The following is a 6,855-nucleotide window of genomic DNA, read 5'->3' as shown; positions in this document are numbered from 1 at the left end:
CCCTAGTTATTTAACTTCTTGTATAAGGTTTTATTGTCTATTATTAGTGAGTATCTTTGTGCATAGCAAACTTATTACTGATAATGTTCTTGTGGCTTATGGTTTTTCTGCTTCTCCTGCATGTAGTCATTTACAAGCTTCCTTAGTGTGAATAGGGTATCATCACTAAGTTGTGTCAATAAATCTACAATATATTCAGGCAATTCTATCAACAAATCCTACAATTTTGCACCTAGATTCTACTTCTACTCAACAGTTATTATTAGCCTAGAGGCTCTGACTTAACACTAACATCATTCTATGCTAGGGTTTTCTTCTTTTTAGTGGGTGGAATTTGAGTAGTAGTTTCAATTTCTATTGATAAGGTAGTGATTTCTCATCAGTTCTAACTGTAAACTTCTTCTTAATAGCTATGGGTGCAAGCGCCCCCCATCGTGGATGTGGTAGATGTGGTTTCCTCATAAGAAGTACGCCTTGGCCTAGGGTGGACCGAATGAAGGGTGAAAATGGAGTCAGTGCCTAGATTAGGGCTAGGAATCATATGTATAGCACCTTTATATGAAGGACTAATCTTACCAGAGCATGTGTCTGGAGTTTAGGTATGAGGATAAAAAGGTGTTAGGCACCCAACCTCACTTGATCCGTAGGTCGGCCTCACTCATTGTATTCCAAATCCAAATCCCATCAAAGGGTCTTCAAAAAAGTTATTCTAAACTCACACACACACACACACACACTAACATGCATCTAACGTCCAAACAAGGCATATCATGACAAGTGCATAAAAAGCCTACCATTTATATAACATGGCATTTACATTCATTTACCTAAGGGCAGCAAGTATATCACAAGGCAGTAGCATTAAATTATCATCAAGCACAAACCAAATATCAAAGCATCATGGCATCAATCAAGCATGTTCATCATATTTAAGCACAGCATCACGATATTCTTCAAATTAATGCATGTTCATGTAATTATGCATGACTCACCTTACTTATCTCACAACATCACAACACCTATACATCAATGTATGTTCATATTCATATGTATGTTAATAGTTTATTGAACAAGATGTTCAGAGTCATGCCACATTGACCATCACTAGACACAATTATTAGCCAGCATTAGAGTTTGTTGACAATGAAGGTCATCCACTTGTATAGGTTGAAATAACGTACAAGGATGTTTTGGAATTACAACAAAGTGGCAAACTTAGTTATAAATTCCAGTTGGATTTTGAACAAATTAGCAAAGGAGCCTGTGCTCGTTGATTGCTTTAACATAACTGATCTCCAAATATAGGGACAAAATTGCCCTTTGCCCTTTTCGGGCAAATTAAACAGCTTTATACCCCATTTCCCAAACTAATTAGGGAAATGCCCCTCTTTTAAAACTTAATTTATGATAAATCGAGTTAGGCTCTATAGTGGCATTTTTAAGGAGCCTATAGTGACATTTTAAGGACCTATAGTGGCGTTTTATAACTCGACCTCAATGAAATCGAGTTATAGGTAAAAGAATTGCCTATAACTCGATTTCATTGAAGTCGAGTTAAAAAACGTCACTATAGGCTTCTTAAAACGCCACTATAAGGCTTCAGATTTTTTTTTTTTTATAACTCGATTTATCTTAAATCGAGTTTTGAAAGAGAGACATTTCCCTAATTAGTTTGGGAAAGGGGGTATAAAGCTATTTAGTTTGCCCGAAAAGGGCAAAGGCAATTTTGTCCCCGAATATGGTGTTTGATAATAAAAGTTCGGCTAAATTTTACTACCACTCTTAAAAACTTTTTTTTTTTTTTTTGATGAACTACTCTCAAATTTCTCATATATATCAAGAATTTTTTCACTCCGTACATACTATGTGTAAAATTTATGTAGAAACATGATGTCTATATTTTATACGTGGTTTATATGGAGTGTGGACAAGAGGGTGTGAAATAATAATTTTTCTTAGTAATAGACAATTATTATGATTGTTCTTATATTCATAACTATCTCCCTAATCTACTGGGGACCAATATATCCTCTAGAATTCCTAAAGAAACTCTAGGCTAAAATGCAAAATCTATCCTCTAAGTTTCTTCAAAATTCATTTCAGTCTTTTAATATTGTTTTCATTCATTCCAGTCCTCTTAGTTTCAGATTTATTCAATTAAGGCTGTTACATTCATATTTTTATGTGATTGGCATATCCTATGACAAAGCGCATTTTACCTGTGTTGAAGTGGGCTTGTGTGTGGCTTGAATTGCCACAAACCCATGTTTGTTTAAGTCAGTCACAGTTGACCGAATTCAACTAGGAATATAATTCCTAGTGATAGCTGACCTATATATATATATATATATATATTAGGTTTGTGTTGAATGGCAATACATAGAGAGAATTAGAACAATTCCTAAAAACCTAGCAGCAACCGCTAAGAAGAAGAATAGTGTTTTCTTGTCTTGTGGGTGAGAGAGAGTGCTAGGGTGTAATTGGGATTTGAGTTTCTTGATAGTGTTCTTGTGCACTATTGTATCTCCCTATATTTTTATAGGCAGTTTGCCGAACCACGTAAATTCTTGTGTTCTTTGTGTGTGCTTGTTATTTAATTTTCGCTTATTTACTGTTATTGATTTGAGTCCTGGGGTGCTATCTACACAACAAGTGGTATCAGAGCAAGGTTAGGATTCAATCCTTTGAACACAGTAAAGATGTCAAGCACAAAGTATGATGTAGAGAAATTTTGTGGTAAGGGAAATTTTTCTCTTTGGCAAAGGTGGATGAAGGATCTCCTAATTCAACAAGGAGTTCATAAGGCCTTGCTTGGGAAGGAGAAGAAACCAGAAACAATGAAGGATATAGAATGGGTAGAGATGGATGAGAAAGCGGCTAGCGCTATTTGTCTCAACCTAGGTGATGAGGTCATTCACAACATCCTAGAAGTAAAGACCGCAAAAGAGGTTTGGGAAAAACTAGAAGGTATATGAGAAAGAATTTGATGAACAAGTCGTACGTGAAGAAGCAATTGTATAGTTTGCATATGAAGGAAGGTTCAGATTTGTTGGAGCATCTCAACACGTTTAACATGTTGAATACCCAATTGTCAAGTTTTGGGGTGAATTATGAGGATGAAGATAAAGCATTACTCTTGTTAGCGTAGCTTCCTACTTCTTTTGATCATCTAATGACTATGTTGATGTATGGGAAAGAGACTATAGTACTCGAGGAGGTGACTAGTGCCCTCTTGTCACATGTAAAGATGAAGCAAGATGGTGATGATTCTCAGGCTGATGGACTTATTGTAAAGTCTGAGTCAAGTAATAGGGGTAGAAGCAGGTTAAGAGGACGGAACTCCAACAGGAATAGATCATAATCTAAATCACGTGCAAAGAAAGATGTAGAGTGCTTTTATTGTCACAAGAAAGGGCACTACAAGAATCAATGTAAAGAGTTGAAAGAGCATTTAGAAGAGAAGAAGAATGGAAAGAAGTCCCTAGAATTAGCTAGTGTTGCTGAAGAAACATCAGATGATAATGAAGTTGGAGCAGATTTACTTTCAGTTTCATCAGGTAACAATGGTCTATTGGAATCTTGGGTTTTAGATTCAGCATGCTCATACCATATGAATCCAAAGAAAGATTGGTTTGACACGTATAAGCCTTACAACCATGGTATGGTCCAAATGGGTAATGATGCTATATGACTGGTTATTGGAATTGGTACTGTGAAGATCAAGTTGTTTGATGGAGTTGTGAGAGTTCTTAGTAATGTCAGACATGTTCCAGATCTTAGAAAGAATTTAATTTCTTTAGGAATATTGGATAATTTGGGCTATTCATACTCATCAAAGGGTGGAATCATGAAGATTACCAAAGGTAATTTGATGGTGATGAAAGGACAGAAAGTAAGCACGCTTTACAGATTGATTGGAAACACAATTGTAGGAAGAGTTGCAGTCACCACTCCAATAAAGTCCAGCACTGACGACACAAAATTATGGCATATGCGACTTAGCCATATTGGTGAATTTGGTATGTTAGAGTTGCACAAGAGAAATTTATTGAAAGGGGTGAAGACATGCAAGCTAGACTTTTGCAAATATTGTGTGTATGGGAAGCGACATAGAGTCAGTTTCAAGACAGGCTCTCACACAAGTAAGTGTGTTCTTGACTACATTCATTCAGATGTTTGGGGCCCAGTATCAGTTTCTTCTCACAGCGGTGCTCAATACTTCGTCAGTTTCATTGATGGCTACTCTAGAAAGGTATGGATTATTTTATGAAGCATAAGTCTGATATGTTTGGCATATTTAAAAGATGGAAAGCACAGGTTGAGAATCAGACTGGCAGGAAAATAAAATACCTTAGAACAGATAATGGACTAGAGTATATAGATAAAGAATTAATAAGATTTTGTGAATTAGAAGGCATTACTCGTCACTTCACAGTTAAAGGAACTCCACAGCAAAATGGGGTTGCAAAGAGAATGAACAGAACCTTAGCAGAAAGAGCCAGATGCATGAGATTGAATGCAGGGTTGCCTAAGGTGTTTTGGGCAGAGACAGTTAACACAACAAGTTTCATTATTAATAGATCTCCATCATCAGCCATAGATTTCAAGATTTCAGAAGAGGTTTGGTCAGGTAGACCAGTTAATTATTCGAGTTTAAAAATCTTTGGTTATCCAGCTTATGTGTATGTGTAGAGTAGAGAGCATTCTAAATTGGATTCGAAGTCAAGAAAATGTGTATTACTTGGTTTTGAAAAATGAGTTAAAGGCTTTAGGCTTTGGGATCCAATCTCAAAGAAAATGGTGACCAGCAGAGATGTAATATTTGATGAAGTCTTTATGTTGAAGTAGAATGAAGCAGAGACTTGTGATGATAGTCCACAGGAGAAATTAATTGTTGAGGTGGAGTTTGACGAGAATAGTTCATCCAGTGATAAGGGTGATGCTGAGATTGATCCACAGCAGCAACAAGAAGAGTCTTATTCAATTGCTAAAGGTAGAGAGAAACGGGTTCACAAAGCACCACAGAGATATGACTTTGAAGATATGGTTAGCTTTTCTCTCAGAACTAGCAGTGGAGATCCATTGTCTTTTAGGGATGTAGAAGAGATGGGGTCACTACAGCAGAATAAGATTTGGGAATCATCTAGTATGTTGACAAATCCAGTTCCAACAGACAAGTTCAAGAGCTACTTGGACTTGGTTGATGTTTGCAGCTTGTAAGCCCTTAAGGGCTGAGGTGGAGGCAATGAAGGAGTTTGCTCGTGTAGCTTGATCAATTCAAGCCAATGTGGAGATTTGTTGAAGTGGGCTTGCATGTGGCTTGAATTGCCACAAGCCCATGTTTGTTTAAGTCGGTCACAATTGACCGAATTCAACTAGGAATATAATTCCTAGTGATAGCCGACCTATATATATATATATATATTAGGTTTGTGTTGAATGGTAATACATAGAGAGAATTAGAACAATTCCTAAAAGCCTAGCAGCAGCCGCATAAGAAGAAGAATAGTGTTTTCTTGTCTTGTCGGTGAGAGAGAGTGCTAGGGTGTAGTTGGGATTTGGGTTTCTTGAGAGTGTTCTTGTGCACTATTGTATCTTCCTATATTTTTATAATGAAATTTCTCCGTCGTCTCCGTGAAGATAGGCAGTTTGTCAAACCATGTTAATTCTTGTGTTCTTTGTGTGTGCTTGTTATTTAATTTTTGCTTATTTACTATTATTGATTTGAGTCCTGGGGTGCTATTTGCACAACAACCTGTATTTGAGTAAATTTAAGTGGGTTCAAGATGATCATTACAAGTGGTTACATTGAAGACATGAAGAATATTCAAGAAAAGGTAAATCTGCAGGTCTTGATACCTCCTCAATACTTGTCAATCTATTGAGATTTAATAAAGCTCGATACTTGGCTCGATACCTCTTAATCTATCGAGCTATGGGATTTCTGATATAGCCTGCAACGTTTTATTCTAATTGGCTATTTTGTTTATGGGTTTGTGTAAACCTAATAGGAGTAGGGGAGCAAACCTTATTGGAATAGGAGAGCTCATTCAAAAGGCCCATTAAACTCCTATTTAAATAAGGAGGTGGAGAAAGAAAACCCTAACCCTAGAAAGTTTCATAAGGTTTTCTTTTTGAAACTCTATCTCCTCTTACAGAAGAAAGAGATATTATTGCGTTTTGTACGCCTTTGGATTCTATAACCAAGCAAAGTTTTTAGCACCAACATTGAAGATCTTATTGGTGTTTTTATGTGAAGTTGTTGTAAATCAACTACAACAATCAAAGAGTTGCTGTGGAGTTAGTCATATACTAGGATCCGTATAACGGAAGAAGTCTTCTACAAGATCAAGTCCTATTGGAGATTGGAGCAAAAGTTCAACTATAGGTTAATATTTTGGAATAGGCTTGGTAGTGGTAAGATTCCTTGTATTTGTAACCGCTTGTTCTTGATTAATGGATTCTTGGGAGTGGTGACTTAAAATTCACTTAGTGGGGGTTTTGTTTGTCTTGTGAGAGGTTTTCCCCATTAATCAACAAATTATTATGTCTATTTTATTTCTACTATATTTAGTTTATTTGGTGATTTGTTGGTGCCTCCACAATTTTCATGTATTTTAACCTAATTTATCAACTTAAATAATTGAATTAATTAACTTGAGTCACTCTATAACCTAACAAAGGTCTTTCCATCAACTTTTATTGTTAGGACATATGTGATTTAATGTTAGGAATATATGTCAAATTAGAATTGACTAATCCTTTGACAAATTATGATGTGTTTAATACTTTAAGGAACAAGGTTTCAAGATTAAGTGTTAAAGCCTGGATTTTATATCTCGACGGCTAATATCT

The sequence above is a fragment of the Quercus suber genome, unplaced genomic scaffold, assembly GCF_002906115.3.
Source record: "Quercus suber isolate HL8 unplaced genomic scaffold, Cork oak 2.0 scaffold_259, whole genome shotgun sequence".
NCBI lineage: Eukaryota > Viridiplantae > Streptophyta > Magnoliopsida > Fagales > Fagaceae > Quercus > Quercus suber.
This window is presented reverse-complemented; position numbering follows the sequence as displayed.